General features: G+C 44.6%; 1 pseudogene; it reads right to left on the bottom strand.

Moving 5' to 3' along the window:
- Nucleotides 1-2,125: 2,125 nt before the first annotated feature.
- On the bottom strand, nucleotides 2,126-7,493 carry LOC135703813 (uncharacterized; annotated as a pseudogene).
- Between the last annotated feature and the right edge of the window lie 2,399 nt (nucleotides 7,494-9,892).

A 9,892-nucleotide genomic window follows, 5' to 3' on the forward strand; every position in this document is an offset into this window, starting at 1 on the left:
CGCGTTTATCGATTAAGCTATCGGGAGGCACCGTTCAGATACATTTAGCCTTCATGTCATGGACCATTTATTTATTTTACAATATCATTGGCTACTTTTAACGACTGCAAACTAATGTCACCTAAATCAAGTAATTAAATTTGACATGGAGTAGGCAATAAACATCCGATATTCGAAATTTCAACTAACCAAAAGTAATGTTGCTGCAACACCCGTATTTCAATCATCCTCGGCCCAATTGTCTACCCAATCTGCTTGCAAGTAAGTACAAATTCGATTGGTATTCCGCCGACAGAAGAATGTCAATGAAACCGACCACGGCAGACTGCGCGCAATGCATTTCACCATCCACTCACTCCTCGACCGATTGGAGCAGAAAGCGCCTACCACATATGACTGCATCAACCAACGGGTAGGTCCGTTCGCTATCGATTAATGCAAAAACAAATCATCAAAAATACAAACTTACCAGCTCGCAAAGGACCATTAATTTATTTAGCACAATAGGTGATGAAGTTGAAAACATTCGCCATATTGAGCCGGCGTGAGATTTAACATTCCAGAAATATGAAATCACGCATCATCCCGCGTCGCGTCGTCGCCGTTGTTGTTGTTGTTGTTGTTGTTGATCCCCCCAGAAAAGGGACCAATACGTGGCTCGCGAAGGTTCACCCATTCCGCATAAATGGTCACGTCAGCAACGGGTCCATCGGCGCGCGGCAGTCGGTGATACCCCCCGATATGGCCAAAGTCAGAAAAACAAACATCAAAACAAACTCTCAATGCATGTTAGTAATGCCAAGCGTCGCGTCGGTCGGAGAGCGAGAAAGAGAACCAGGGAAAAGAGCCACAGATGGAAAATCCATTTGCCCAAAAACGGTCGGACGGTGAACCGTTCGAGGAAAATGGAAAAGTGGGTGTTTATGGTGGCCGAGAAACGTGTAAATAACGCGATGCTGCCGAGTGCCATTGACTGGGCACTGCGAGGGACCTTACGTAAATACAAAGTTCAATAACTATGGTCACCGGGCCAATGTAAATGGTAGTGTTCGTCAATCGTAGGTAGGCTCTTAGGCTCATGTTCAAGGTTGACGTGTGGGTTGCAGACATAATTTGAGAAGATGAGTGCATGTTTCAATCACATTACCTTGAACAGCGTTAGGTTAGCTGTGGGGAAACATATGTTCCAAAGGTACACTCAATTCTGTTTTTACACGATTCGGATTTTTTTCGAGTACCGTGAAATTTTTTTGACGTAGGATTACGTCTGTGATTTCTATATGGGGGTACACTTTATGAAAACCGAAAATTGAGCATGTAACGAAATTATGAAAGATTTTGAACGTTAATAACTCAGCTGCCCCTCGTCCAATTTCAATAATTTTATCATCAATCGATCAGAAATATTTCTACCATCTCATAGAACTGTTGATGCAGCATTGCTGTTTCCGCAACACAGTCATCAGAGAGTCGTTAGTAGACGAAACAAGTCGAAGTGGCCTTCGCTTCCGATCTTCAAGCATGTGCGAATAGGGAGGATGCAATTGTGTAACATTTTGCTCACTCATCACCATATTCAGAACCACACGCCCCCAACGACCACACAAAATGCTCTCCAGAATTGTAATCTTGTAACCAAACTTAGAAGCAGGGGTGCAAGTGATTTTGATCGATTCTCTTCATCGACTTTTTGTTTCGTTAATAACTCGACGGCAAACTCATTCTTTTTTATTATTTTAATTTTTTTTAAGCTCAACATAAAATATATTATGGACTGAAAGCTAAGCTTTAAATATCTAAAGTTTACGATAGTTTCAATTTTGAAACAATACCAATGCAACTAATACAACACTACTATTAATACACGTAAACTAAAGGTAGCAATAAATTAAGCTAAAACATGTTGGAATTTGGAAGCCAACATTGGATATCAATTAAATAGTAACATTTGTGAAGCAGCTAAGCTAAATGTGTTGAGCATTTTTTGTTGTTGAAGGCTCTATAATATTGCAGCAAATTCAATTGACTAAAGCTATAACATCTACACTGCTTTTGCCGGTGGTTTGTATCATGTGGTGAGATCATGCTAGTTATGGGACCACTGTCTCCAATGTCCATTAATTTTTCATAAATTTTCCTGATGGTGGCGCTGAAAAACGCTGTTAATTTTCAGTTGCAATGGCGATAGGTCAATTTTTGCAAATCGCGGTAACGAACCGAAACGCTTGCCATTTGGCTGGGGCTCTCCACCTTTCCAGGAGGAATTTTTCTCCTGATATTTACTAAGAGAAAATTGAAGCACCACATGGAACAGTTGCATACTTTTTATAGAGTCGCGGGATCGTCTCGCGAGGATTGTTCTCACTATTCTTCGTAGGAGATCCATCTGTTATCATTATTATCGGGTGCGATGAAGGACCTCGTTCAAAACTGACACTTCTGGTATTTTCACGGGACTTGCTACACGACAGTTTCTGACCAAATTTGCTCATTTGCGGGATTGTATATGCTCTGTGGAGATGCTTTCCGGTGGGTAGTTTTAGGTGAGGTATTGATTAGGTATGATGATTTTCCGAACGTTTTGAATTTGTTCTCTTAACGCTTCCTTCACTAGAATTAGGACTTACAGTTGGTGTATGGGCGGGCTCAGTTTTCTTGGGCGACCGAAAATCTTCGTTAGGATAATATGAAGCAATTGTCGTCTATCGCATTCTTGTGCTTGTTGGAACTGCTGCAGACACTACTTCTGTTCCTGTAAATGCTACTTACTCCGCTCAAGGTTGAACTAGAGCGACTTCCATCTTCCTTCACTGTTGTTCCGCCATCCATAGTCATATAGATAGATTCATCATTGCATGTTTCACTTGCACTTCTAGTTCTCAGTTCTACACATTGCAACTTTTGACGATCGAAACCGGTTCCTGAAGCTCTCATGTCGCAGTAACCTTCAGGATTTCCTATTTCCTTCACTGACATCACGCAGTTCCATCATGCCAGATTAACCGTCGATGTATTGCTAAAAATTTTAAAATTATCAATGATATTTTCCGACACATTCATTTCTTGTCTGTCTCTTTCCTCATCTGCAATCATTAAGTTCGCTAGTGATTCTTCAATCGACGAACATTTCGATACATTCAAAGATTCAGATGATGCAAGGCAATTCTCTTCAATGAAGTCGCCTTGTAGAACGTAGAACTCCAAACTACATGATCCCCCATTAGAGATATTGTCTGTTGAGCCTTTGCCACTAATTTCATCCACCTTCAGTGCACTAAGATCCGGGATCGAGAAGCTGTTTCGCTTATTTTCCGCAAATCGTAAGTGAGCTACTTTATCACGGTAGAAAACTTTCTGGTTCGGTTCTGATGTCGCTGTTTTCTTGGTAGAAAAATTGTCTGCTTTTGGTTGTTTATGATCATCACCACCGGTGCTGGCAGATCCACTATTTGTTCTCCGTCGGCCGAACATCGATTCGAATAGTAGCCAGTGTTTCTTCTTTTTTAAATAATCGGATTTGTTAAGGTGATACTCTAAGGAAGCCTTAGCGTGAAACTTCAAAGGTACTAATGTCAGCTTCCACAAAACATACAAATTTGAAATTGCTACTCTCTGTTTGTAGTAGCACAGCAAACAAGGAGTAGCAATTTCAAATTTGTATATTTGGTGGAAGCTGACATTTGTGCCTTAAAAGTTTCACGCTAAGGCTTCCTGTGTCAGCTTGCTCCTTAATATCTGCAAGTTTCATTTCCTTACAAATACCGGATGTGATCGAAGCACGTGACATGCGAGATCCATTAGAAAGTGTCGCAATCGGTTTATTGGGGTCGAGAATTTCCTCATAAGTGCCAGAAATACCAGATATTCTTCGGGCCATGCTGACTTGCGACTGGTCGGGAAGATTCGGCAACTGTCCAAGTATATCGTGCACGTCAGTCATGTTTTGTGTGAAATCGAGATTCTGATAAAGCCCCATGTCGTTATTAGAAGTTCTTGGCTGTATTTCGTTCCGGATCTCGAGAATCGGCGTGCCGCGGGCCCGCCGCAGCAGCAGGATCTCCTGACGGTACAGCTCGAGGTTCCGGATCGGTTTCTTCATCCATCGTAGACGACGTTGGTGGAACGTGGATACCAAATGTGCGATAAAAGCGCGACGCAAAGCCTTACGCCGGCTTAAGCGCCTAGCCTTAGACGATCCTGGTAGGGAGGAAGCGCTGAAGGTCTACCGAGAACGCCATCTCTCGTGCAGACAGGTGATCCGTGACGCAAAGCGATCCAGCTGGATGGATTTCCTGGATTCAATCGACGAATCCCAATCGTCGAGCGACTTGTGGAATCGCGTCAACGCTTTGAGTGGCAAACGGCGGTCTACTCCACCTACTATCCAAGCTCATGGCACCACGATCTCAGAACCGAAGGACATCGCTGACAATTTAGGGAACTATTTTGCCGGCCTGTCCGCTGTCAGTGGCTACGACAGCGATTTCGTCCAGCGCGTCAAACCTTCCACAAGCAGCATTCGTGACCTGTGAATTCCACCCGATGTCCCTTCCCTCCAGATCAACGATGCTCTTACCTTCCGGGAGCTTCAGTTTGCCCTCGGCAGCAGTACTGGTAAATCTGCCGGGCCGGACGAGATTGGATACCCGGTGTTAAAAAACCTCTCCCTCGACGGAAAAACGAGCCTACTCGCCCTCTTCAACGACCTATGGCTCACTGACTCGTATCCGGACCTCTGGAAACAAAGCCTGGTAGTGCCCATTCCGAAGAACAACGCGGCGAGTGGAGAAGCCTCCTCCTTTAGGCCGATTGCGCTCACTTGCTGCGTGGCAAAAGTGATGGAGAGAATGGTAAATCGTCGACTTAGGCAGTTCCTGGAGTCTAACAGTCTCCTTGACGAACGGCAGCATGCATTCCGGCAAGGACATGGCTCCTCCACTTACTTTGCAGCCCTCGGGAATGTACTCAAGGAAGCCCAGGACAACGGTCACCATGCGGAGTTAGTATCCCTTGATATATCAAAGGCGTTCAACAGGACGTGGACGCCTAGCGTCATCAAGCAGCTCATCGGCTGGGGCCTGAAAGGCCACATCACGCACTTTGTACGGAATTTCCTCCTTTATCGTACCTTCCAGGTGACTGTCGGGAACACTCGATCGGATCCGTTCCCCGAGGAAACTGGAGTGCCCCAGGGATCCGTCATAGCGGTTACGCTATTCCTGGTGGCAATGAACGTGGTGTTCAGCCGACTGCCCAAGAATGCCCAGCTCTCCGCTCCAAAGAGTGTACCACCGATCACCATCCAGGACCATCCAATTCCGCTTAAGAAAACAGTACGTGTTCTGGGGGTAGTTCTGGATCGGACTCTAAGTTTCGACCAGCACTTCAGACCGGTGAAAGAAAACTGTCGTAGCCGCATCAACATCGTCAGGACAATCTCCCGCCCGCACCGCTCCAGTAACTGCGAGATCCGCCTTCGTGTCGCCCGGGCTGTTATCGACAGTCGACTTTTCTACGGCATTGAAATTACCTGCTTAGCCACCGAGAAGCTGAACCGCATCCTCGCTCCGGTATACAATACCTACGTACGCATCGTATCCGGCCTTCTACCTTCCACGCCTGCAGACGCTGCTTGTGCGGAAATCGGAGTCCTCCCTTTCCGCTATCGATCTGCTGCAGCTACTGCTACGAAAGCCGCTGCCCTCGCTGCTAAGACATCCGGGAATGATAGGGTCTTTCTCCTCAACGAGGGGAACAGAGCTCTCCGCACTGCAGCCAACCTTGACCTCCCCCCGGTGGCCAGGGTCCACTGGCATGGAGAGAAAAGTTGGCGATCTAACGTTATCAAAATAGATAAGTGGATTAAGAGAGGATTCCAAGCCGGAGATAACTCTGTAGCGTTGAGGCGTTCAGTTGCAGAACTTCTTGGGTTGGTGTATCCGGGGCACGTTCATCGCTTTACGGACGGATCGCGATCACGGGCTGGAGTGGGACTCGGAGTGGCAGGACCAAACTCCGCAACAAGTCAGAGTCTACCGGAGGAATGTTCCGTTTTTTCCGCAGAAGCCGCTGCTATTCTTGATGCAGCCATCACTCCTGCAGATCAACCGATCCTTGTGCTAACGGACTCACACAGCGTCATCCAGGCGCTGGAAGCCGAAGCCCCGCGCCACCCCTGGATACAAGCCATTACACGATATGCCCCACCCTCAACCGTTTTTACGTGGATTCCCGGGCACTGCGGTGTTCCTGGAAATGAGGCTGCGGACAGGCTGGCGGGATCCGGTCCATCTGGTCCCCGCTTCACCAGGAACGTACCACTCCTAGACGTCAAGCGTTGGATCGCGAATATTATCATGGAAGCCTGGCAGGAGGAATGGTTTCAGTCGCGGACCACTTTCCTGAGAAAGATCAAAGAAACCGTACGACCCTGGCTAGACAGCCACAAGTACAAGGACCAACGGATCATTTGAAGACTCCGGACCGGCCATGCGAGGATTTCCCACAATTTTGGTGGGACACCCTTCCACAAGGTTTGTCCAATCTGCAGCATCCCTGCCTCGGTGGAACACGTGCTGTGTGTCTGCCCAGAGTTTCAAAGGCTACGCGAACAACACCGACTCCCAGAGAACATCAGGGAGCTACTTGGCAACGACCCCTCGACGCTGGCTGCGCTGATTGCTTTCTTGAAGGACGCCCACCTGTACAACCAAATCTAGCACTCTCGTCGTTGGCTGCGCTGTCCGTGTTCTTCCACCTTCCTATTTTCCTGCCGTCGGGGTATCTCTGCCGGACTGGGGCACTGTCTCTTACGGTGGAGCTCTACCTTGTTCGCGCATCCATTCCTCACCACAGTCCCGATGTAACTCCCATTTTACATTAAGTTTTTTTTTTTAATGTTGTTTCAGAGCCAGTTTTACGTTACGTTAATGTCTGAAACGTTTCCTTAGAGGCAGACCCTAAGCCCGACCTTCTACTATCAAATGTGATGAACTAGCCTACGGCTAAAAATCACAAAAATAAAGAAAGAAAAATAAAGACGACGTTCACACAATAACTGCGACGGTAGCGCAAAGAACACGCAGCACCTTTTGCGATTGTTCTTCCAAAACAGTCCATACGAATGGGCTCGCGTACGTGATGTGGCCATTTGAACGGTCAGACCGGGAATATTGATGCGTACGATCAGATCGGTACTTTCGTCGGCATGTGATTTGAAGAATGACGCTTCCACGCGGACGAAATACCGCGCCCAGGACTTGAGGTGAGAATACTCCAGCTTCCAGCTTCACATCCATAAACATACTGATGATGTTCTCCTCCATCTTGGACTCCCGGGTAGCTGCAGGGCCAGTTTTAACTTTTGTAGCCAAATCGAACTTTCAGATCATGTCCTCTTATCGCTTCTGCACCTACACTCTACAGTCTACACCTGTCATTCATTGATACGTTTGTTGTTCTGGATGATAGAAGAGCATAGCAGAAATAGTGCGAAATAAGTTAATGAAGCCATGGTCATCAGAAGAGGAAATATATGAAGAGAATTGGATTTCACCCCTCTGTTTCTAAGCCCCTTAATTCAGTCGTCGTCATAGCAATGAAAACTAGCATCGCACCGCTTTTGGTTCTTGGGTTACGCTTGCTGGTTGAAATTCTGCTGTTCAACATTTTCGAAGGACCTTGTTTGAAATTACACTATTTTCTACGGATGCCTAAAAGTCCAATTAATCATCGATTAACGATTAATCGTAAAGATTTTTTCAGCTATTCAATTAAATATTTATCGATTTTTCAATTGTTCGAGAGTGTTACCGACATCCCTTCTTATTTCTACTCGTTTGATTTAGCGCAGTAGAGAAAATAAATAAAAAATACTAGTTTATCTGAAAAGGCATAGAGAAAAACCATGGCGTGAAACAGGATCATAATTCACCGAAAAAAGTGTTAAGCGTCTTTCTGCTAAAGGCTAAGATTTACCAACTTGTTGAGAGAAGGAGTTTAACGGCCTTCCAACCTGTTACAGACACCATTTCAACCCCTGTTCAGCAGCAGAATGGCCGAGGCTCTTGCGAGTGCCCAATCATTGAACTGAAGAATATGGGCTTCTTCTTCTTCTTCTTCGCATTTCAAGCTTATTGCATATCGCATATTAGCTTATTGCGTGCTCTCAACTTAGTGTTCTAGATGCACTTCCACAGTTATTAATTGAGAGCTTTCGATGCCTGTACCATTTTTGCATTGATATGATTGTGTGGCAAGTCCAATCATACTTCTATGCCCAGGGAAGTCAAGAAATTTCCAGCCCGAAAAATTCCTCGACCGGACCGGGAATCGCACCCAGCCGCCTCCAGCATGGTCTTGCTTTGTAGCTGCGCCTTTACCGACTGAGCTAAGGGAAGCCCCAAATGGGATATGGATTGTCCGGTCCGATTTGCTGATCCAGCTGCCTACACATCATCATCTTCCAAAGGATTTAAGCCTGTACTACCATCGGTCCTTTTCAGGGCCACCAAGATGTTCCAAATGAGTTAAATTTCTGAACATGACCCAACAAAAATTCACATCAAAAGGTTCTTTTCAGGGCAATCATACTCATACTAAAGAGTATAAACAGAGATAACCCCGCTCAAATTCCTACACAAAACACAAGCTCCTGCTGCAATTAACAAATACCATTTATTATATCATACCACGTAGTCCTACGTCACCATTGCGTACAACCCCATAGGGCTGTCCCTTGTAGTTTTTTTATTGATGCAAATATAGTAGTATTGTTTCGAGGTGGCGGTCACTGCAACCCATGCACAAATTTGGCTGCAGGCATTATCATTGTGTTAGTGTTGCAAATTGCTCCACCACCGTTATCAATTTCTCTGGCTTAGATATTATACAAAAGGGGCTAGGGGCAAGTCAGCTGTACTATGAGCTAATATATTAACATTGAGTAACTGTGAGTTACTTGTAGCTACTCAAAAAATAACAAAGTAGCCTTAATTTAACTTTTTTCAATCTGTCGTATTTACAAACAAAATAACGTCAGCCATCATTAACAGTTTTGTTTGGGATTTAGATTAAGATTTCCTTATTAAAGAGACTTTCAGCTGTCGTTTTGCCAGTAAGTTATTTTTCTCTTAAAAAAAAACTTTCTTTTTTAAGATACTTTATAGATACTGCTACAAACTGAAAACGTTTCTCTATATTCCAACATCGATCATACGAACTCTAACAACTAATATGGATTTACAGGAATGATTAGGGAATGATTGCATAGTTCGTCATCCTATTATTTGAACATTCAGTAGTAACGACACGGATGGTGTTTTAATTAATACTCTGCGCTTGTTAAGTTTTACCCTGATTAAAACCCGTTTAATTATTCCCAGATCATCAAGAGCTATTCCTGGTTTGTTTTCATTACGTGTTTGGTAGAATATTCGTAGTATGCTTTCAATTTACAAAGAGTTATTGGCAATGATTTTTCGCTTCCACTGCGATATCTGGAATAATTATATGGTAGAAGCGACTTGTTCCTTAGTAATGGCTGACCAAAGTAATTAAAGTCATGCAAAATGCAGGGAATGCAACTGATACGCTAGAATATAAGAAAAGAAGTTTACAAAATTGTTTTGAACTTACACCGGTGTAACATATGTGACACATAACTCGATTAAAAATTTTCTCTCGTTGACTGAGTTGCTGCGATATATATTGACATGTTGACAACGATATTCATCATTGAGCAGCGCGAGTATCTCAGAGCTACTCAAAATTTGCTAAAAAATTACTCATGATTTAAAACTATCTGGCCCCTAGAAAAGGGGGCTTAAACACGAGCTCTGGGGGAGACCCATGTAGCTAAATCGTGAAGCTGTAGAGTGTCCATGAGAAAAGC

This window comes from Ochlerotatus camptorhynchus, unplaced genomic scaffold (genome assembly GCF_037179485.1).
Source record: "Ochlerotatus camptorhynchus isolate MF236.1 unplaced genomic scaffold, CSIRO-AGI_Acam_v1.1 ptg000222l, whole genome shotgun sequence".
NCBI classification, from domain to species: domain Eukaryota; kingdom Metazoa; phylum Arthropoda; class Insecta; order Diptera; family Culicidae; genus Ochlerotatus; species Ochlerotatus camptorhynchus.